The sequence below is a fragment of the Bombus pyrosoma genome, linkage group LG17, assembly GCF_014825855.1.
Source record: "Bombus pyrosoma isolate SC7728 linkage group LG17, ASM1482585v1, whole genome shotgun sequence".
Taxonomy (NCBI): Eukaryota; Metazoa; Arthropoda; class Insecta; order Hymenoptera; family Apidae; genus Bombus; species Bombus pyrosoma.
In genome coordinates this window covers 1,480,997-1,504,412 of record NC_057786.1, presented here as the reverse complement: position 1 = coordinate 1,504,412, position 23,416 = coordinate 1,480,997, and the positions used below count along the sequence as shown (strand labels likewise).

The window sequence follows — 23,416 nt, the reverse complement described above, 5'->3', positions numbered from 1 at the left end:
TCACGCATCGGCTGCCAACAGGAAGCCATGCCTACTTGCACCGAGTTCGAGTTGCACAGTTTTCCCTGTGCCTGGTAGCTTCGTTCTCTGTTGCCTATCCCTTCCTCGGGTCCGCCGCTGCCTCGCCTCGCACTCCATTTAAAAGTTAAACCGGCCACTTTGTGACTCGACCGTGAACCAGAAACACCGTGTCCGCATGTGCATCTCTCGTCACCGTGCGAGCAGAAAAGAGGTCTCCACCCAGAGGTCACCTGGGATTTCGGTCCTTCGTGCTATCACGTATCATTCTTGGGCTATCGCTACTTTTGCGGATTTTTGAGGTAGTTTTAGGATCCTCAGAATCGCTTGAACATCTGCATTCTTCGTATAAAAAGCTTCTTAGAAGAAAGTTGCACACTTTCCAGCATGCGTTCTTTTTTCGAGATCTCAAGGCCACTGGTATCTTTTTCGTCGAAAAGCTTATATTTACTTTTCGATATTTTGGTCCTTGCACCGCGTGGATGGCATCGTTGATGTTCACGTTTGTCTCACGTTTAGGTGCATCTTCCTTTTCTGTCGATTCTTTCTTTCGATGTATAGAAAATTACAAAATTCCTTTTGTTCCAACAATTTCCAGATTACAAGTCGAGGTCGTCGATCTGCTTTCTCGTCTTCTCTTCGTTTAGATGCATCTTCCTCTTTCCTGAATTTTTCAGCCGGTTTTAAGCGACATACATGTTTAATTGGTTAGATTATCGGTTTGGGTCTCAGGCCAGGTCAAACCATCAGCGTCTTTCTTTTAATATGCAGAATTTAAAAATTGATTTCCTTCTGATAATTGGCAAGTTACGACTTCAGGTCACCTGGGATTTCGATGCTTCTTTCGCTCCTTTCTTTGTGGATTTTTCAGGCAGTTGAAGTGGACACTCGTATTTAATCGATCGGATCGTCAGACTGGGTCAAACCTGGCTCAAATTTCGCGTAATTGCCAAATTATAAGTTGAAAAGAACAGCGTGTAATGTCGCAACGAGGGACGTAGATTTTTGTTACAATTGATCTAGTGACGCATCGTTGAAACGTTGGTACCTGAGAGGTTGCCACATGATGGATTGCTCAGGTAAAAGTAACTTTTCGAACAATAAGATGAATTAGTACAGATAGCAGCGCAAAGCTGACCGACATAGGTCTTGCGTTAATGGATTTCAATGTTATCCTAGATTACTAACTTCTGACAAATTATACCAACTAAAACAACTTTTGAATAATTCATTGGGGCGAAGTGAATTGCGAGGACAATAGAAATGGAACGTTTCATTTTCTTTTTATTATATTATTATTATCGTTATCATTTTTTAAAGTAAGACGAGTACCTAGGCGAATCGATACAGATCCGAATGATTTTTGAGTAGAATTTTTCTTATGAAATACAGGCTGTTAAGTTCAAAGTCTCGTTCACCATTTGTGGTCAATTAATGGTTGACAACGTATGTAGCGAATAATAATTATTATTATGCGAATAAATGAACCAACTAATATGCAATTATCCTTGTGGAAAAATAAGGAAAAGGTATAGAATAACGTGTTTCCATCGTCGGCTTAATTCTCTAGAATATCGTCTTTGAATATTTATCGAGTATACGCGAACATGACGAAACCTGGACCGGACGGGACTAAATGATAGACAGCACGTCATCCTACGTCGTAAAAATAAGGCGAGAACGTGGAATAGAATTTTTTCTCAAGACGCCTTGCTTCCGAAAAAATAAATTTGACAATTTATCATACGCGTGCAAGTACCAGATCGATTCTCAAGCCAACACGTTCTAGCTGAATTTTCTCGAAAATAAATCCTCAAACGGAAGAATTCGATTTTATATTTGCTGCTTGTTTTCGCTTCTACGATAACATCCTATTGCTCGTTTGTTCGCATCCACTCGGTAATTAGCCATGTTCGTATATTTCATATACTTGAGCTTACCTCATCAGTTTCCAAACTCGATTTTCTCGAAAACTAAGCCGAAACCGAGAAAATTTTATTCCACGTTATTTTCTTATTTTTTCATACGGAATCACGTTGTACCCGCTTTTACGCGTTATTCGACCTGTTATATATATATACATAGTTCAGATGTTAAATCTTATCTCGATCCCGAAACAAACGAGCAACATCCTCGCAAGGCTACTAATTGTCCTCGTCGTATCGTCCTGTGGCCGGTCGATCCGCGGCAACTTGCACTTCTTGTTTCGTTTCGAAGAACCGGTCGCTTGTAATGGCTTTTCTTACGGACGATAACGAAAAGTCGCCGCTTGCGAAAGAATATCGAAATATCCTGTCGCGTACGTACGTTAGGCGCGACCATGGAAATTTCGAGCACTTTCGACGACCCTAAATCGTGTGAATCGTATCGCTGGACCACCGTGGTCGCGTATCGTTTCGATTCTAACGGTGAATCTCCTCTTCTCCTTCTTTTTCACCTCCTCTTTCCCTCTACCTTCCTCTCTCACTCTGTCTTTCTCTCTTTTACTTTGTTCTCCCTTTCTCGTTCTATGTCCGCCTCTATGCTGCATTCTGTAGTCTAGAGCTGTCCTAGGAATCGGTCTATTTCAGAACGTGGCAGGACCAGTTGCTTCATTTTTAGACAGAACGAGCCGAAGGGGACCTGGTGACCGCGCCTCGTAGTCATCTGGACTATGCGAACGACGTCTCCTAGATTCTACGAGAAACGAAAAATTTAGCGGATAGAGATCTTGCTTCTACGAATTTTCGTAGAGCGGAGGCGCGTTTGTGCGAGATTTTGGAAATTTCTGCGATTGCAATCTTTTGTCGCGCGGAAATTAAACCCGAAACTCGCTAAACGTAGAATTAGTTCCATTGCTCCAAACTATTTTATTCCTCGAGATTTTAATCGGTCGTTAGATGCGACGATATCTTAAAGCACCTGGAGGAATTTCAAATCTGTGGAATTTTAATCGGACGCGGAAATGCGAGGGGGAAACTTGACATTTTCAGAACGGCACTTTTGAAGCTTCTCTTAATCCGGCGAAAATTTCTTGCGACAGAATATCGCCGATTAATCAGAATCGACGATCTTTTGGAAATAAACGTTTCTGATATTCCATTTGAGAGATCTCAACATCTTCCGTATTTCGTATGTTTCCAGCATCCTGGATTTTTTATTCAACTTCTTAGTCGGCTTCCGGACTAACCAAAGTCCTGTTGATTCGATCTCTTTGCCTTGCCTATGTGAACGTTTTATTATTTGAATGAGAAATCGCGGATAGTAAATCAGTAAACTGCATGAACTCCAGTTATATGGACTGTTTGTCTCCCAAAGGGTTCACGGTAGAATGGGAAGGTTGCTTGTAATCTGGCAGAAGTTTGTGCAAATATTTTACATCCATTAAAGATACTCTGTAACGTACGAGTATTTTTAGTCGGCAATTTAACGCTAATTCAACAATGAAATAGTAACATTCAAAATTTAATTTAAAATTCTACGCTCGTCCCTTTTATTTCTTTCGTTCGTCTGACTTTACGTAAATTCTTCGATTAGCAAAAATTGACAAACTGATTAATCGGATATTATAAGAATTTACATACAGTTGGATGAACAAAAGGAACAATAATAAACGTATAAATAAATGTAATTATAACTAAAATGTTCCTATCATAATTCATGAATCGCGAAGGATTTAAATAGCTGTAGGATAGAGATGTATAACGAAGTATAAAGAATGAATTTTATTACAGTCTACGGAATATAAAATTTCAATGACTGCAGAGTGCACACAGCAATCTATTTTAGGATCCATTACAAGAAGAATCTATCTAACAATTTTTGGAATTAAGAAAGTTGGAGAAATATAGGAGCCGTAACCGAAGCAGAGATTTTAGTTTCTCGCGATAAGAATGGAAAATAAAAAGTCTATGCTGTGTGAGATAAAAATCATCTATGTAATTCATTCCAATTTCTGGGCTAAAGCTGTTACTATACCGTATACGCCTGTTTTAAGAATCGAAATCGATCTGATCGTTGTTCCATTTAAATTCTTCCAATAATACGATTCTAATGAAAATGACGTTAATGCACAGGCACGAAAGTTGTATCTTGCGAAAGCACGGAATAAAACAGCAAAGTTTCTTTAGAAAATACGATACTTTGCTGTTCACCATCGTGTGCCAAATATTGTCGAATTATTTTTCGTATTACAGGGATGAACGATGTTTAACGCTACAACTACCACACTGGTTTTACAATTTTATTTTCAAATTCCTACTTCGTGTTATATTTTTGTTCCGCAATGATGCAACGACTTTCGCGACGATAACTAAAAGAATAATATAATGAATTTCATTTTGTTATTTATGTACTCAAACTGAAAATAATTTTTTATCAGGCTAGTGAAAATGGCTGGTACTTGTCAAAGTGTACAGGAGTCCTGTAATCTGTTTATGGAACCCCAATGAACCAGTTTCCTCGTTTTCTACAACTTGCCACGCGTTTTTCAAATTTTTACCGCGTATCATTCCATATGACGATATCAGTTATCAGGAAAATTAGATGCTAACGCTAGAAATGCCACGGCAGTCAAAACGACTGGTTCTACAATTTTATAAATGCGCCAACCTTCGTTTAGGGATCATGGTCCCAGATGGACTAAGAATAGCAAAAATGTACTACATAACCTGGAATTGCTTCCATAAGAAATGAATCAATAAATATAAAAATATTCTATTATTACGTATTTTTTAAAGACCAGTGATTTTCACTTCTAGTGTCAGTCGCGCGAGTTCAGCTTTTTAAAAGTAGAATTCCCTATTTCCATGTTTGCCAACCGGCAGAACTTAATCACTGCCTTGACACAACCAACTTTTAAACGTTTTAAACTCAACCCCGTTAATGGCACAATTATTCGCGCGACAAGGAAGAGCGACTGGGTCTTCTCGCAAAAATTGAAAACATCGGTCCGCCAGGAAACTTCTTATTCTTCGTCGAGCTTCGTCCAGCTTTTTACGCTGATCGAGAAATTCGAAGAACGTCGGCGCGCCCATCCTTCAGCGCGCTATTATTTTGATAAATGCACGCGCTTTCTACAGCGAGTCACTTAGTCACGCAGAAGCCAGATTTATTCTCGCGTATATGCGTACGTGTAGGTGTACGTACAACGCAACATTGATTCGTTACTTGGCAGTCATTTTTTGCGTAGAAGAATTATTATAAATGTGTGCGGCATTCAGATCCGCCGGAAGTTAATAGTTACACGAGGCAAGTTAATGGCCTCGGCGTAATACCCCTGTAACAGAAATTAAGTCGGGTTCAAAGGGAACGTAGAAACGCAGTGAACGTGGCAAACTACGATGATGCGCGGTATCGACGCGAAGGCCAAACAATTCGTTTGGGGAACGCGTTGAAAACGGACGCAACCCTGCGTTTTTCACCAGGTTCCCTTTGCAACACGCGCATCAAAATAATGATATTCAACGATTTAAATAATTTCTTTTATATAACAATTTTATAATAAACACATTGTTGAGCTACGTCTGATGTTTTCCGTAAGGCTGTTCAAACTTATTGTACTGGGCACATATATATATATAGCAAGAAGCTGTTGCGCGATGAATTAATTTTTATTTTAGGAAAAATCTGAAAGAAAACTCTACACTTCGTGCAAAAGAAGTGTATATATAACTCGTACATGTTGTTAATATAATTGTTTTTTTAAACAAATGAAGCTCCTTGATTTCGTGTAACTAGCTAATAAATATCATTTAATCCTGCAAACACTGTAATAATAAATTACTCATGTTTCCGCGTTTATTTTCCTTTTTTTTGCTCGCTATTGATTTTATTCATCGCTAAACATATAGATAAATAAATAAAAAGATGTAGACACACGAGGAATACGAACTAAATTTTCTAAACAAACGAAGCTCCTCGACTTTATGTAATAAATATTATTTAATCCTGCAAACACTATAATAATAAATTACTCATGTTTCCGCGTTTATTTTCCTTTTTTTTTGCTCGCTATTGATTTTATTAATCGCTAAACATATAGATAAATAAATAAACAGATGTAGACACATGAGGAATACGAACTAAATTTTCTAAACAAACGAAGCTCCTCGACTTCATGTAATAAATATTATTTAATCCTGCAAACACTATAATAATAAATTGTCTATGTTCCCGCGATTATTTTCCTTTTTTTTGCTCGCTATTGATTTTATTAATCGCTAAACATATAGATAAATAAATAAACAGATGTAGACACATGAGGAATACGAACTAAATTTTCTAAACAAACGAAGCTCCTCGACTTCATGTAATAAATATTATTCAATCCTGCAAACACTATAATAATAAATTATTCATGTTTCCGCGTTTACTTTTCCTTTTTTTTGCTCGCTATTGATTTTATTAATCGCTAAACATATAGATAAATAAATAAACAGATGTAGACACACGAGGAATACGAACTAAATTTTCTAAACAAACGAAGCTCCTCGACTTTATGTAATAAATATTATTTAATCCTGCAAACACTATAATAATAAATTATTCATGTTTCCGCGTTTATTTTCCTTTTTTTTGCTCGCTATTGATTTTATTAATCGCTAAACATATAGATAAATAAATAAACAGATGTAGACACACGAGGAATACGAACTAAATTTTCTAAACAAACGAAGCTCCTCGACTTCATGTAATAAATATTATTTAATCCTGCAAACACTATAATAATAAATTATTCATGTTTCCGCGTTTATTTTCCTTTTTTTTGCTCGCTATTGATTTTATTAATCGCTAAACATATAACTAAATAAATAGATGACGACGAAAGAGGAATACGAAATAGGCATCGTAACCGCCATAAGATAAACTTCAAAAGTTATGGTACAAGAGTTAATATCCTTAATTAGGGAAATTTTACTTGCGAATAGCCGTCATAAATGATTAAAGCCTTTTTGATTACCGGTAATCGTTATCGATGACGGGAATTTTATTTTGCTTACGAGTAACCATTATCGATGACGGGAATTTGATTTCGGTTACCAGTAACCAATATAAATGACCGAAATCTTTTTTGCTTATCGCAATAACGATGACTGGAATTTTATTTTGTTCACCGATAACCATTATCGATGGCAAAAATTTTTTCTCGTTCTATAGTCGACTGTTGTCGATTATTATTAACATTACTGATGATTAGTAGACGTATTCACTGACAACGTAAAGGCAGCTAATTAGGAAACTTAATAAAATATATATAAGTTTTCTAATTAACTGCTTCCGCGTTGTCACTTAATAAAATATATCAGCGAAACAACGATATGAAAATACGTGAAACAACGGGTTAAGATAAAGAAAACAAAGAAGAACACGTTGCACCACAATAATTTTATTTCGCGTTAATATTCGACTACGATGTCTCTTATTCTGTTCTTTCTTTCCTATATTTTCGTGTCTCTTTTAATAAAATACACAAGTTTTGTAATTAATCCTTTCTACGTTCTCAATGAACACGTTCTAACTAACGTTAATGCAACGACAACGTTAACGAGGATTAACAATAGCCGAATGTAGCCGGGAAAAATCTTTGTCAAATCAACGTTGGTCAGCGGTAGCCAAACAAATGTTCCTCATCGATAATGATTATTGTTAGGCAAAATAAAAATTCACCCTATAGATAATGCTTACTGGCAACCGAGGAAAATTTCAGTTATCTGTAGCGCTTACCACGAAAGTTACTCGAAATCGAAAGCAATTAGAAATGAACATTTCTTAATCGCTTGCTTTGCTTTCTAAATTTCTTTCGGATTTATCGACGAACCTAAATGAAAGTTCATTTTTGCTCAATCGTTTGCTTGCAAAGAAACGTCCGAGACAATTGTCATTTTGCATCTCTGATACAAACTCTGTGAAATGGTTCGCTACAACAGAACGATTTCGTCCTTTCGTCGTGCTTACGTAAAAATTTCGCAACGCGCAATTATAATGTGAGAAGATGGCAGACAGGAGATAAACCCGTAGACAGACAGACACACGCGCAAACTCAAAAACACACACTCTCCTATCCTTTTATTCTCCGTGCAAGAGGATTAAGTGTCGCTGCGATCCTGTTGGAAGCCCGGATCGTCAACCACGTCCCATTTCCTGCGGAAGGATTAGGTTGGAAAAATCGAGAATTCGATGAGCCACGTGGGGTGGATTTCGATTACGAGACAAGGCGAACTGCAAATCTCGCGATGCCACCGGCTCCTAATCGCCGGTCTTCTTATTCCGCCGTGGCGATCCAACGGTACATTGCTGACTCTCGAGATGCGAGACGAAGAAGAATTTATACAGCGACGCGGTCGTATTATCCGAGGGCTGCGGATTCAATCCGGCGCCGATTGCCTAACTCTACGCCCTGGATTCCCAATTTGTGAGTGGCAAGGCCCAGCGAAGGGCTGGGAAAGTGTTTTCCCGGTGGCTATAATGGTACTTGATGGCGATGTCACAGTTTTCCATGAAATAAATTGCCCGCGTAAGACACCGCGGCAAATAGCACGAGCCTCGACTTTTGTATTTTTGCAAAAGAAATTTCAAACGGCAGAGACTTTAAAATTTAGTCATCGCTTTGTAACAACCTGTATAACATAATTTTGCTCGCAAGTTCGCATAACCACGGACGACTGTGCAATGAAAAATGGGGAAAGTGGAGGACAATTTTTATTTGATTCCGAGAAGCACTGTATACTCTACACACGTAGCATGGAAATAATTTTCTGGAAAATTCCAATCGCTTCTAATATTAAATCTGTGTCCTTGCGTTAATATTCGACGTATCTACGTTTAAAATCCCTAGAAGCTATCATTTCATCTGAATTAACAACAAAAATATAAATATAATTAATTAAACCGTAAAAGTGATTTTTATTTTTAATCCAGCCGTAGTACGTATATTAATAATAAAAGGAGGAATGTGGAGGAAGAACTTGAACTTCGTAATAAAATTATCCAAGGTAGAATCAAGCATAAATTACCTGGAATAAAGGTTTGATTTAATTTTTCCAAGCTATTTCTGCCAGCCTTTGCGTCGTGTTTTCGATCCTCCTTTCGCGCCAATATTTCTATCTTTTGGCATTAGCATTCGAACATATCCGCCTGTAAAATAGCTACAAACCGTTCTTCCATCTTAGCTGACTAAAACATCACAAAACCGTGCTAATTGTACTTGTACTAATAATAACAAACAATATGGAGAATTTCAACTTTGTAACGATATTATCCAAGCTAAGATCGAGCATAAATTAACTGAAATAAAGCTACGATTTGATTTTTCCGAGCCGCTTTTACCAGCCTTGTGCATCGCGTTCTCGATCGTTATTTTGCACGTATACCAAGTTCTCATTGGCTCTGATCGCCTGCCAGATAATCCGTGTCAATTATCAAGTTCTGTACGAGGCTAAGAATGGTCCTCGCTCTTACGAAAATAGGCGTATTTACACGGGGTACGCCATAATAGTAGGAATTGTGTTATACGTCGCACGGTATCGTGACTGGCGTTAAGAAAAAATGAAAAATGTTGAAAAATATCGTTCCGTATCACGTTTCCAGATAAGGGAATCAACTTTCTCGTTAATTTCTCCTGTCCCTACCCCTTTCTTACGTTCCTTGTTCCTCGTCGTTCTTCCTTCTTCGTGTTTCTCCCCTTCGTTCTGCTTCGTCCTACGTGAGTTTATGATGTAACCGTCGCAGCTAACGGAATAAACATAAGTCGAGCGACGAGCGTAGTTTGCCCACAGCGTGGCTCATTATACACAGGGTCGCGTGAGTGATTTGTAACTGGACGTCGCGAGCTGGTTTAATCGATAACTATATGTTTCGTTTGCATTTCGAAGCCTGGCTACGCGGTGCTTGAAATATACGAGCCATTCCAACCAATACCCTGAACAGAATCGAGAGAAATTTAGACACACCCTGTATAACTTAACTTCTAATTCATATGCTTAACTTTTGAGTTATCGAGGCGACCGTAATAATTTCCATGGCATTATTTTATCTTAATTCACGTATTTGGGAAAATTGGGGAAAATAAGGTAAATACATCTTGCGTATGGTGTGCGCATCGTATATGTATGTATAGTATTGTAGGATATATATTTAAGTTGGGTTTCCGTTATTTTGTCTCACCTGTAGATTAGACAGGTACATCGTTGTACTTGAACGTGGTTGAAATAGCAATTCCATGCATTTGACATGTTGCGATATTGTACATAATTTCTTATTAGAAATATTCACGGGTATTATCAATAATAAATAGTCTTTTCAACTTTCGTATCCTTCCAGCTTCCTACATTCTCTCCTCTTGTCTCTTTGTTTCTCTACACTAATTCATGCATTTCATATTATATATGACAGATGCGAGTAATTGCTTCTAAGATATAGAACATAAGGTAGACAACTAAATATTCGACGATTGGAACCAAACAAATTTGGGACTGAAAATACTCAATCCAAATTATTATAGTCTTCTACGATGATCTACTGATGCAGGTGGACTTTTCAAGCTATGGCTAGCGAAGATTGTAAATATCCTCCCTTCCTAGTGGAGTTCTATAAAATGTAAGGAAAATAAGAAGGTCTCCTTCAGGAAGATACTGATAAGACAAAAGTAGAATCCAATTAGAATGGAACTAAAGCAAATTGAAACTTTGGAAGACACTTTAAAATTGATTAACACAATTATTATGTCTTCTATGATCTACCGATGCAGATGGACGTTTCAAACTATAGCTAGTCACTTTAAAATTAAATAACACAATTGAAATTATCAAGTCTCCTATGATCTACCGATGCAGGTGGACGTTTCAAACTATGGCTAGCCACTTTAAAATTAAATAACACAATTGGAATTATCAAGTCTCCTATGAGCTAGCGATGCAGATGGACGTTTCAAGCTATGGCTAGCGAAGGTCGTAAATATCCTCGTTTCCTAGTGGAGTTGTGCGAAGTGTAAGGAAGATGAGGATGATTGTATCGTAACTGGGAACATATTCAACGTGAACGACTCGAAAGACCGGAACGTCTCGTGCGGGGGTTAATTGGCGGAAAAGTCAGCCTCGTAGAACAGCGTATCGTTAGCTCGAGGGGTGTCGACGCGCGTGTGAGGAAGGTTTCTATCAAAATCGGACAAGAGAATCGTAAAATCTGAGCTTACGTTCATTCCGCTGTAATTGCCAATGTAATCATTTAACGTCCGGTTAAGAACGGAGCAGAAGTCGGCGTCGTTGGTCGGTAAACATCTTTTCCCTTATTCCTTTCCTCGTTATCGTATTAATCACCGGTGTTGACGCGATTTCTGCTGCTCGCTTTTCCCCCCTCTGCTGCCCCTTCTCTGCCCCGTCGGCTCTTACCGCGGGCTTTCGCGCGATCCGCTGCAAAATACACGCGGCTCGGTCCTTGAACTTTTCCTCCTCCGCAATTAAGAAGTCGCCACGGCAAGTTAATTATGCCACTTTACACGGAGCATGAAGTTTTCTTCGTTGAAACGCGGCATTAAAAGGACCGAAGAGAGACAGCCACGTCGCTCTGGCCAACGTTGAAGAGCGAAAGAAGCCGCGGTTCGACGAGACCAACCTGCACAGAGATAGATAGATAGACAAACAGAGAGAGAGAGAGAGCAGAATGGACGATAGACAAAACGGGCAAAGAGGCAGGAAAAACGGAGAAGAAACGGTAGATAGGGAGGTTAAGAAGCGACTCGTGTAAGTAGCCGCGCTTGGGTAAACGGATCGACGATCGTTGGAAAAGTTTTTCCGCTCGAGTTTCACTGCCCTCGCACGAGATCGCTGTGTCTGTAATTTCCTTGCGGCAAGGAAATGCAGTCAACAGGTGATTCCTAAGGAGGCGTCTGGTATTTAAAGTGGCAACGGGGGTCATCTTTGTCCGTGACGTTGGTAAACGGAACGATCGGCTGGAAAGAAGGGGATTCTCCTCTTTCTCTTTCTCTGTCTCTCGCAACCCTCCTCATGAACGACGAGGTTTTCTCTTCGACGATGTATGGTGACGTTAATGGAGGGTCGCCGGGAGAGTCGAACAACGTGAAATCATCGGATGCGTGGTGGAAGTGTTGTAGACATTCCTGCGGTGCAAACGTATTTCGTGTTTTTCATTCTTTTTCACTTGCCGTGATTTTTTCGTCCGAGAAGCTTGTCGTTGGTTTTTTGGATGTATCGTAGCATATTTGTGTAAAATGATTTTCTATCTGCGAAATACGAGGCACATTTTGGCTGAATGGTGTTTGATCGAGCACGTTCAATTTGATACATTAGCGGCATATTTATTGGAAACGAAGACTGAGGTAAAAACGTATCAATGAGAACGTGAAACGTTTGTATTGGCTATGATCAGTGTGTGCATTCGTATTGGCAAAAGTATCGATTAGATGTAAAAACATCTACCGTTCGCAACTTTGCTCACATTTACTAGACGCTTGTAAATGTATTCGCATTTATCAAACTATCGTAAATTTATTCACATTTATTGGTCGATTAGTATGTGCATACATCGAATAAGCTCATTTACTAATATGTACAATTACTGAATTAATACGCATATTCAGCGTAACAAAGACGCTTAACAGTAGCGTCCGCATGCGCTTCTCGTTCATTTTTGCCTCCCATTCTCCTCCTCCTTTTCCCACTAATTTTAAAGACTCCTTTCTTTCTGCTTTGTCGATTCTGCTACCAATATCCAGAAACACACAGATTTCTCTATTTCCATTTAACGTAAAGCTGCCACTGATATACTTTCTTCGCTATTACAGAGCAAGGACATAGCAAATCACAGGTGTTTTCCACCTCACCTTATGGTCGTTTTGCAGCTCGTCAGATCCTCCCTCAATCCCACGCTATTAAAAATTGTCCCTTTACTCGAATTTCCAGAAATATTCCTGGTCGTAGTATCAAAACGTTATTTGTTCTAGTTGTTCCATTGCTATCGTTGAGGTTGAGGTAGACTTGGTAGCTTGAGGTTGAGGTAGACTTGGTAGCTTGAGGTTCAGGTTGACTGATAGAAGGACGAGTGGATGAATTTGTGATAGAAAAATATAGTGAAATGAATAAAAGTATAAGTTTATGCTGATGCAGATCCTCACTACCTTAGTGTTGCAAGACGATGGAATCGATGGGGAGCAGGTTTATATATTTCTAGCAAAAGGACATTACCAAAAAGGTTAACCTTATAGCTTCAGCCAGAGGCTACAAGCAACATAAATAGAAATCTGTTTATTAGCCCCTTTGTTGCTAGACCTTGCAACCCAAAACATAATATATATTCAAGGGCACAATGATATGGACCTTTCCTTATTTACAATATTTTTGCGTAATAGCGGTCTCTAGGTCGCGGATATACATAAATAAAGATGTAGAGTTTTTCATGAAGTAGTTGCGTCAACAACCGTAAAACCTGTCAGGCTCTTCCACCTGGCCATTCTATTTTCAGTAAAACGACCAGGCCAGGCAAGCGGCGTTAAAATTTAGCAGATGGTCGATTGCTTGATTTTCGGGCCAAACGTCCATTTTCCCTCTTTGTATCTCCAAAAATATTGTTGGCCATAGTACGGAAACTATGTCAAGAAAAACGTACGCTGTCTTGCGTGACCTTCGCGTCATAATGTTCAATGTCGTGCGAACAATGGAATAATCGCATTATACAAGTTTTAACGCGCCAAATGCTCGTCCCAGTTGGCGGAATCTGTTTTCGTCGTAGGTTGGAAGGCGACGCGGCGTGCGTCACCGAAAGCTTCATCCTTGGCCGTCACATTCGAACTGCCGCTGTTCCAGGACGGTCCAATGACGTTGTAGCACCACGCGGAACCGTCCAATGGCAGCTGGCCTGCGCCGGAAGTTCATTGCACCTCTCCCTTGTTACACAGGCGGGGCATCCCCCGAAAACGTAGGATCGATTCCCGCGCAAAAAGCTGACCAATCGCGAGGCCGGCGCTCTTGAAACTGCGGGCTAACAATCCGAACTGCACTTTTGCCCCGTTCCTGACCGTTTGGTTGGCTGCCCGTCGACGTGTTTTCCTGGACGACGCATCGCGCCGAAACGCCAGACATTAACATTAATTAGGAGGAGCAGCGACGCTGCTGCGCGAGCTGACTGATGGCCACGAATCGTCCTCGGCGAATTAGAACGTTCGATTTCACGGAGCTTCTTCTTCTTCTTCTTCTTCTTCTTCTTCTTGGCGACGATCGAACGAAAGCTCGCGTGATTTTATCGTCGAACGAGACGAGAAATCGAAGATTTTAGCGGTCACGAAGCTTGGAAGATGGTCGGCGAGTTGTCTGATAATTGATCAGGCACGTTGCATATTGATCTTCGTAATTCGTCAAATTTTCCTGTGTCTACAGCGCGGAGCATAGCTCGTTAACTTTAATCAATGATTAATGGACTGGCCGCCGCTTCTGGATGCCCACCAACGAACATCGCATTGATCATCGACTCGCTGCAGTTCCCGCGCCGAACACCTGTCACGCTCTCGACGAGCTTGTTTCTTCGCCGCGCCGATTCCGACGATAAAAGCGGCAGCGTCTGAAAACGCGCTCCGCCGTTTTTCCTTCCTTTTTCCATTCTTTATAATTCGCCACGTAACACGATGACGCAGCCACGCTTTTACGCTTTCTCGCGAGTGTTGCTCGCGTACGGAGCGAAGGCCCACCCACGCTAATTACGAGTCGCGGTGTTGCTTCTATGACGTAACGCGAACGAAAGCTCTGGCTTTCCGTAGTCACCGGCTGCTCACGGCTTTCCATCGCCCGATTATTCGATATCGGTGCTTTGATATTGCTTCGGTAGCAGGTTATTGCGAACCGTGTTTAATCGCACGTTTCATCGGAAAAATCACAAACACGTAATCGTTGTCGAGGCGAAGAAAAGCCTGCGACTATACAAGTTGCGTTTTTGGTTTTCGAACAAGACGCGGGAAAATCGTTATTCTCGTGCGCGACTATCCTCTCAGAAGATCGAGCATCTCCTCTCGCTCACTGAAACGAGGAAAACATCGAAACACGAAGACTGCAGGATCGCGGAAGGATTAAGATCGCCGCTGTGGCTTCTGAAACGCGGCAGAAAAATCAGAACAGCGGTTAGCCCTTCATCGATCGTCTCTTCGGCGTCGTTCGATTTACGTTCGCCTCGGTTGCGTGAAAAACTCTCGGCCATCTGCTCGATCAGGAAAATATATAAATACGTATACATTCGTAGGATGGTTCCTTGGAAATAAATATTTGTCGTATTCCATCTGTCCGCGAGGAGTTGTCGATAAGGTTTCCTGCGACGAATTAGATTCGAACGTATTTACCGGCGGAAGAGTGGCGTTAACGTTTGACCGAAGGGTAGGAAAAGCAACTGTTATTCACTTTTAGCGGTCATTCGACATTAGCGCACGATAAACAAAATGGCCGACCCCTTTTCAAACCCCCTCGCCCGCTGGCGATCGATGAAAATGGTTGCCTAGCTGCGGCCAGAATTTTGCTGCGCGATATTCCGTCCAATATTTCGACCTGCATTCTCTCCCCTCGTTCCTCTCGCCCCCTCTTTTTCTATTTTTCCCCAGCTATGATTTAATTACATCGATTCGTAACCGCCGTTCCTCGTCCTTTGTGTTAAACTATCGTCTACTTAAAAGCCAAATTGAATTTCAGCCCGTGCAGCGATTCTTGCTTGCCAATATCTCCGCGCCGATATTTTTCTCGGTGACGTGCCGCTGGAAATTCCAATTTTTCGAATTTCTCCGCTATCGATCGCGCTAATTAATTACAGGGCGGAGGAAATTCGATGGCAGACGAGAACGTTACGCAACGAGAACGTGTGACGCGAAAAGCGTGCGCCCCATCGCGAGCTGTCTGCCGCGCGCCACATTTTATTTTCCGACGCATAATTACGCTGCCTGCGGAGAACAGTCAGACTGCCGCGGAATTTTCCTAAATTTCACAGGCTCTGTCGTCGGTCGTCGCCGTTGTTCCGCGCGAAACGCGCTGGCGCTGAGTTTATTCCTCGAAAGAATCGGCGAACCGCTAACGAACCGGAGGGACACGCCGGTACACAGAATGATCACTCGTAATCAGGCGCGGCCGAACAGGATAGCGAAAGTCATTAATCGCGGATTGAAATATATGGCGAATCGCCTCTAAATCGAATGGAAATATTAATCTGTGCGGCGGCGGCCGCGCGTAATTATTCCTGCGGTCGAATTCAACTTCGTAATAATGCTGCAATTTCGGCGCCGACGTGGCACGTTTGAAGTTTCGAGCGGCGGCGGCCCCCGCTGCGCGCACGCGCCCGCGTTACTCGCCCTAACAGCCCGTGCCTGTCCCTATGGCCGATCGCCAGCCGCTCGGTCAGCAACGCTACTTCTGCCTTTCCCCTGCGGTGTATTTCGCGTCGCGTGCACGCCAGCTTTCGCTGTGAAAAAGTTATGTCCCTCGGCGTAACCGCTAACCCACAAAATTTATCTGGACGTAATGTCCTCTTCTACGCGCCTCGTATCCGCGAAACCCTAATAATTCAATCGAAACGGCCGATAGGTTAATAAACAAATACGATCGATCGATCTGGCGGCTGCTCACACCTTCGTCGTACTTGCACGTTGCTGGCGCTACGTGTTGGAAGCTCGGTGGCAGCAACGTCGCTCGAGAATATCACGCGTGACAGGGTAAGATGGGGTTATTTGAGTTGGTCCGAGTCGAGCCGAGTAACTCGCCAAATTAGCTTATCAACCATCTTTCAGCGATCCGCGTTCCCTATTAGGCTGGTTAGCTTTTATTATTGCGATGAATTATGTAAGTTACATTTATATATCTTCATCGATTAACGTTAACTTTATCAGGCCAAATCGACGGTCTTAGAATTTAATTTAGATTTCTATTAATTTAGAGTTCGTCGTTATTTCCTTCCTCCCTTTAATTTTACCTAAATTCTTACGTTATCCGACCGATCGGTTTCTCAATGTTACACAAAGTCGGAAGAATAGAAGAAACGACGACGGACGTACAATTTTCAATTAAATTTTGAAACCGGGCCTGGTCAAGGTTAGTGTTGATTGGATTACAATGCCCCGCTTTGTCGTGTATGCACGACGCGCAATGCTCGATACAGTGGAACAAAATAATTGTGAGTAGCACGTAATGGCATATCTGTATATCGTTCACATCGACAGTTTAACTGGCACTTTCTACGGGGACATAGTTTATCATCGTGAAAAAGGGAAGAAGTTTGCTCGATGTTAATATTCTCAGTGTCAATTTAGTTATGTTAATTTAGTGGCGCGTGTGTACACTTTCGTTCACAAGTATCCGCTCACTTACGTATTCGCGGCTTTCGCATAATTAATTCGCTTCAGTCTCTTTCCTGAATTTATTACCTTGTCCCGCGATCCTCCTCTTAGCTTCGGACAATATCCATATTTTTATATCCGTAAAGTATTACTGAAAAATGACGTCGATAAAGAATTATCGTAAAGATAGGTGAGATGTCGAGATGATGCGCATGATTTTGTCGCCCGTCTGTTTTCTTTCACGGTGCGATCTATTTAACACGTTTGTTTCTTCTAATGTTTGGTATCTCTATACCTTTGAGCGGCTACCAAACATTGCGGGCGCTCGCGTGAGTTTAGCCTACATTTTCGCTTATCCATCTTTGTGATTACTTTGTAGACGTTATTTCTTAAGAAATATTGCTCCATGTTGCTCAAAAATAACGTCGTAACAGCGTAACAGACGAAAAAAGCTGAGGTAAAGTTTCTACGTGTTACGTCTTCTCGCTGACTCAAACAATCTGTTGTACAATTGTTCGAATCATTCCCTCGTGTTTGATACCTTTTCTCGTTGACTCAAACGAGCTTATCGTAGGATCATTCGACCGATTCCCACCGATGATAATATTTTCTCCTTGTTTCTCTTTGTTATACTCAAAGAGCAACGGCGTCTCATAATACACAGGTTGAATCATTCTACACAAAGTACTTCTCGTTGACTCAAACTAGCTTATCGTAGGATCATTCGACCGATTCCCACTGACGATAATATTTTCTCCTTGTTTCTCTTTGTTATACTCAAAGAGCAACGGCGTCTCATAATACACAGGTTGAATCATTCTACACCAAGTACTTCTCGTTGACTCAAACTAGCTTATCGTAGGATCATTCGACCGATTCCCACTGACGATAATATTTTCTCCTTGTTTCTCTTTATTATATTCAAAGAGCAACGGCGTCTCATAATACACAGGTTGAATCATTCTACACAAAGTACTTCTCGTTGACTCAAACTAGCTTATCGTAGGATCATTCGACCGATTTCCACCGATGATAATATTTTCTCCTTGTTTCTCTTTGTTATACTCAAAGAGCAACGGCGTCTCATAATACACAGGTTGAATCATTCTACACAAAGTACTTCTCGTTGACTCAAACTAGCTTATCGTAGGATCATTCGACCGATTCCCACTGACGATAATATTTTCTCCTTGTTTCTCTTTATTATATTCAAAGAGCAACGGCGTCTCATAATACACAGGTTGAATCATTCTACACAAAGTACTTCTCGTTGACTCAAACTAGCTTATCGTAGGATCATTCGATCGATTCCCACTGACGATAATATTTTCTCCTTGTTTCTCTTTGTTATACTCAAAGAGCAACGGTGCCTCATAATACACAGGTTGAATCATTCCACACAAAGTACTTCTCGTTGACTCAAACGAGCCTACAGTATCGTTCAATCGATCCCCACTGATGTTTGTTATTTCTCCTAGCGTTTTCCTTTGTTGGACCTGGCTGTCCTGATACTTTTCTCTGTTGGGCCTAAAGTGTACGATATTTCCTCGTACCTGGTCGTTGCTACGTTAAAAGGCAATGGTATTCCATAATACAGGAATGAGGCTCGAATAACCGCAGCGTCGCGAAACGTCGTGCTGTTGGAGTCGAAACGAACGACGTTTGCTCGTTCTTTCTCTTCGTTACACGGAACAACGACGTGGTCTCATAACACGCGAGCAAGATTATTCCACGCAAGGTGTTCCTCGCTCAAATAACTTACCTTACCGTGTCGTTCTAGTTTTGAGTTTTGAGGTAGGTTGGTCCTGCGGCAGAGCGGACTCGCAGGCGCAAAGCTTTAATTGCCGGTATATCTTTGGAAAGCTTCACGGTGGAGATTCTGTCCTGGCTGGTTATATATATAGTGGCCCGGCAGAGAGAACGGGGCGAGCGCTGTTCAAACTAAAGATACCGAGTTGCTATTTGAGTAAATTTCCGGGTCAACTTCATCTTGGATTGTTTTCCATCGCGATGGATATTTCAGCCGCGTATAATTTCGAACGTGTGCCACCCCGTCCCCTCGTCTTTCCTCCCTTTCGTCGGCTGGCGTAGAATCGCGACTGATTGCGGTCTTCGCGATCCTTGCTCCGCGATTCTGCACTCGGAAACAGAGCGGATCCTGCCAGGTCGCGGTTGTTTGTTTGTTTACGATTCAAGAAGCATAATGAACCCCGGCCGTCTTCCATCGCCTATCTCCGGCTCTTCTTTAACAGCCCTACGTTTCCCTATCTCTCTTCCTTATCTCTCTTTATTTTTCGAAAGTACCGAGTAGGTGAGCGAGCAGAAACAGTAGCGGAGAGAGCGCGTGTCCCTGTGTGCGTCTATGTATCTATGTGTCCATGTATGCGCGCGTGTGTACGAGCGAGCGTAAGACAGACAGAGAGAGAGAGGGAGAGAGCGAGTGGAAAGCGCGAGGGCGAGCGAGAGAAAGGAGGAGGGGAGGAGGGAGAGGAGAACTCCACTTCATCGACCGTTGAGTTCCAAGAGGGTGAGGGGTGGCGACGAGAGAGCAGGGCTTGTGTAAGTGTGTCTCTTTACGTGTACGCTTTAACGTGCGCGCACGTGTGGGTGGCAGTGAGCGAGGGTGAGGGTAGCTGGGAGGGTGGAGCGGCCAACGTAGGACGCCATCTTCCTTGAAAATCGATCCTTCGACCTGACATCAGCGGCTCCTTCGCGGCGTTTCCATCGTATCCACGTTTTCCCTTCGCGACCTTCCTCCTCGCCGATCCTCGGCGACCTGCTTTCCACCTCCTCCTCCACCACCAACACCACTACCACCACCACCACCACCACCACCACTACCACCACCACCATCTCGCCTCTTCCATTTAAATTTCATAAACGAATAACGAGGAAATTACGAGAGGCGGGCGGCTGCGCTATCTCTCTCCCTTGATCTATCCCAGCGAACGTTCCGCGAAGCTTCGACGAGGGATTCTCGTAGCCGAGCAAGGCAACCAGAGCGTAGAATAGAGCGGACGAGCAAAGAAACGTGGCACGTGGGGGTTGGAAGGAGCACGTTGGTCACCGGCAGAGTGGCAAGAGAAAACCGATGAAATATAGGAAATATACCGGGTGGCAAGAGGAAGATACGGGGGCGGACGCGGTAGCTGGGTCGTGGAAGCGCGGAGGGTGAAGAGACGAAGGCGGTATCAGCGTGATGGTATCGTGCAAGTAGCGTCGGTAGCAGAGCGGCGCTGGTAGCGTCCGCCAGGCTTGGGCGCCAGTTTCTATCTGACAGGGTATTTTTGTGGCAGCCTGACTACCACCGTTTCCCGACTCCCCTTCGGCGTCTCCATCTCTCATTCCCTCTCGTTTCCTCTCTCTCTCTCTCTCTCTCTCTTCTCGCATCCCTTTCGTATCTTCTCCAGTGGCTGCCGCCCGGCCTCCCCTCGTTCCTTATTATCCTGCCGGTTTTCGCGTGACGTCAGCGGCCGACGTCGACCAATCGCAGCGCCGACTGAATTATGGAGCGAGACGGAGAACGAGAACGAGCAGGGTGCGACGCAGACGGCCGAGGGTTGGACGTGGGTGGCAAAGGGGAGTCTGATGCAGGCCGGATTACGCCAGCCTGGACTCTGGACAACGAGCAACCGTCGATGACGACGACAACGGCGACGATGACGCCGACGACGACGTACAAGATTCCCCGTTATTTTCTTCGTCGCAACGGCCCTGCCGACGCGTTCCCTTCCACCCCCTCGCGCTCCTACAATACACGCGCGCATATGTAGAAAAATAGATCGTCGATCGATCGCGTGCTCTCGCGCGAGAGGAAGAAGAAGGCGGAGGAATCTATTTTGGTATTAAAATGGGCACGGGGAAAGACACGCGTGGTGTCGGCACGCGGGATGTGCCACAATCACCTTTCACCGGCACTGCTTTCACCGTAGCCACGAGCGAGAAAGAGAGCAGCGCGCTGAGAGCGGAACAGAGAGAGAAAAATTGCGAGCGAGAGAAAGAGAGAGACGCAGCTGTTAGTTACGTGTGTACGGAATCGTCGAAAGTCGGTCCGCGAAAGGCAGCGCGCGTGCAAACCGCGAGAAACGAACGTGATCACCTTTTTTTCTCCGTTTTTCTTTTCTCCCCTTGCTGCACACCCTCCGCACCGATCCTTTGCCACGCGTGGGAGAACTAGGCGTTTCTTGCCTCTTTAATACTCGGCCGTGCACCGTGTGCGTACACGACACGAGAAACATTCTCTCTCTTTCGTTCTTCCGCAATGGGAAATATCCTGTTCCGGTGCAGGACGAGGCGCTCATTCGTCTGGCGCATCACCGCGCGTCTGATTAAGTTTCGCGACTTTCCCTTCGTTTTTCGCCCGTCTGTATAGCCCGTGCTGATCTTCGATTCGGGAATTCGTATCCGACGTAGTCCGTCTCGCGTGTGCGTCGCCATAGCCGACCGTTCCTCTCGATCGGTCGGGTAAATCGATTTTCCCCGTTTCGTACTGGGATTGCCGAGTTGCTCGTCTCGCGCGATCTGCTTTACGCGCGCTATAAATACCAGCTGCGTAACACGGTGAAATTTCCGTGGAAATTTCCCTATCGATTCTGCCGCGCGTAAAATCGTCCGGTTTACGCGAATATTTGAAAGCGAGTAGCGGCGTTCTGCGACTCGTTCCTCCGACCGAATTACAGTGGAACACTGGCGCGGTCGCGTTGATTATCCCCGGCTCGAGGCGAAATTAAACCGCGCGAAAACCAGTACGAACTGCTTCGACGATAAATTTCCCTCTCGTCGAATGACTAATTAAAGTGCCTTTAATCATGTAATTTAAGTACGGCGCAACGCGCGCCGCTACTCGCGGCGACCACGCGTCGTCACAGCTACGTCTCTTCTTCTTAGTGGGCGCGCTGCGACCCACGGTTTTCCAGTTTTCGACCGACCGGTCGTTCTCCACAGAGACGGGCAAAAAACCGGAGGCGAAGCGACGGAGACGGCGATATAGATAGAAATTGAAGCGGCAGCAGGGGAGTGGGAAGACAGAAGGCGCGAGAGAGCCGAGGAGAACGGAGCTAGCGTGCTTGCAAGCGTAACCCGGTCAGAGCGAGGCGGAGCAAAGCGGCGTTGTCTAAAGCAGGACGAACAGCTCCCAGTACCATCAACCTATCTGTCCGTGTATTCATGTTTTGCTATAGCGTTCTGCCGGTATTGGTGAAACTTGGCTGCGCCACCGTATACGCTTTCGCGAAGCTTTATCGCGATCGCGCTCGCGCATATACGCGCCGCTCGCTCGTGGTGGTGAGCTTTTTCGTCTCGGTGTGCCTACAAAAACTTGCCTGTACACGTACGCGCGCGTACACGTGTAAGCGTGTACACGAAGGGAGCAGCGCGTCTATAGTTAGATGGGATTTCGCAGCGAGGCTGTGCGCGTCAGGCACACGCGAATGCCTGTGCACGTACACGCCAGAAATACGGGGTTAACTTACACGGCCGTGTATCGCACACGAACGCGCCACAGCGTAGTTCAGCGTGTGCTTGAAAGCGCCGTTGCTGGTGTGCGCGAGCGTGCGTGTGAGTCGGTTTGAATTCGACAGGGGATGGGTGGAATTCGCGTAAAACGCGAGCGCGCTAACATACATCCACACACACACACGTATAGACTATAGGATATGGTACACGAACGAACACGGTTGGAAGGTTCTACGTACACGTAGAGGGCTGGGAAGGGAAACGGGGGTGGGCGAAGTAGAACCGAGCCGAAGTGGAACGAGGGGAAACGGAAGGAGGTGGAGGAGGAACGAGGGGAAGTAGAACCGAGGATGGCGGGGGTGGGTCGGTTGAGAGGCAACGCGACCCTCGTAGTGGGGGCTGCGGCGCGCTACTGGGTGGTGGTTGACGACGAACGAACGAACACCGATGACTTATTAGCAGAGTGCAAGTTGGCCGCGTGTTTGTGAACTTTCGAATAAATGTACGTACGCGCTGCAGCCACCGCTGCCTCTCTGCGCACCAACGATAGAGAAAGAAGAAGGGGATGATGGTTGGCGCTGGTGGCGCTGCTATTCTCCCTCGTTTTTTTCCACCCTGTCCTTTCCCCTCTTTCGCTCTGTCCCTCCCACGTGG

The 23,416-nt window shown here is 43.7% G+C and overlaps 1 protein-coding gene across 9 annotated transcripts in view; it reads left to right on the top strand.

The window, feature by feature from the left end:
* LOC122576900 (chromatin modification-related protein EAF1-like) overlaps positions 1–23,416 on the top strand; it is a 399,412-nt gene that overhangs the window by 26,659 nt on the left and 349,337 nt on the right. The window lies entirely within an intron of this gene.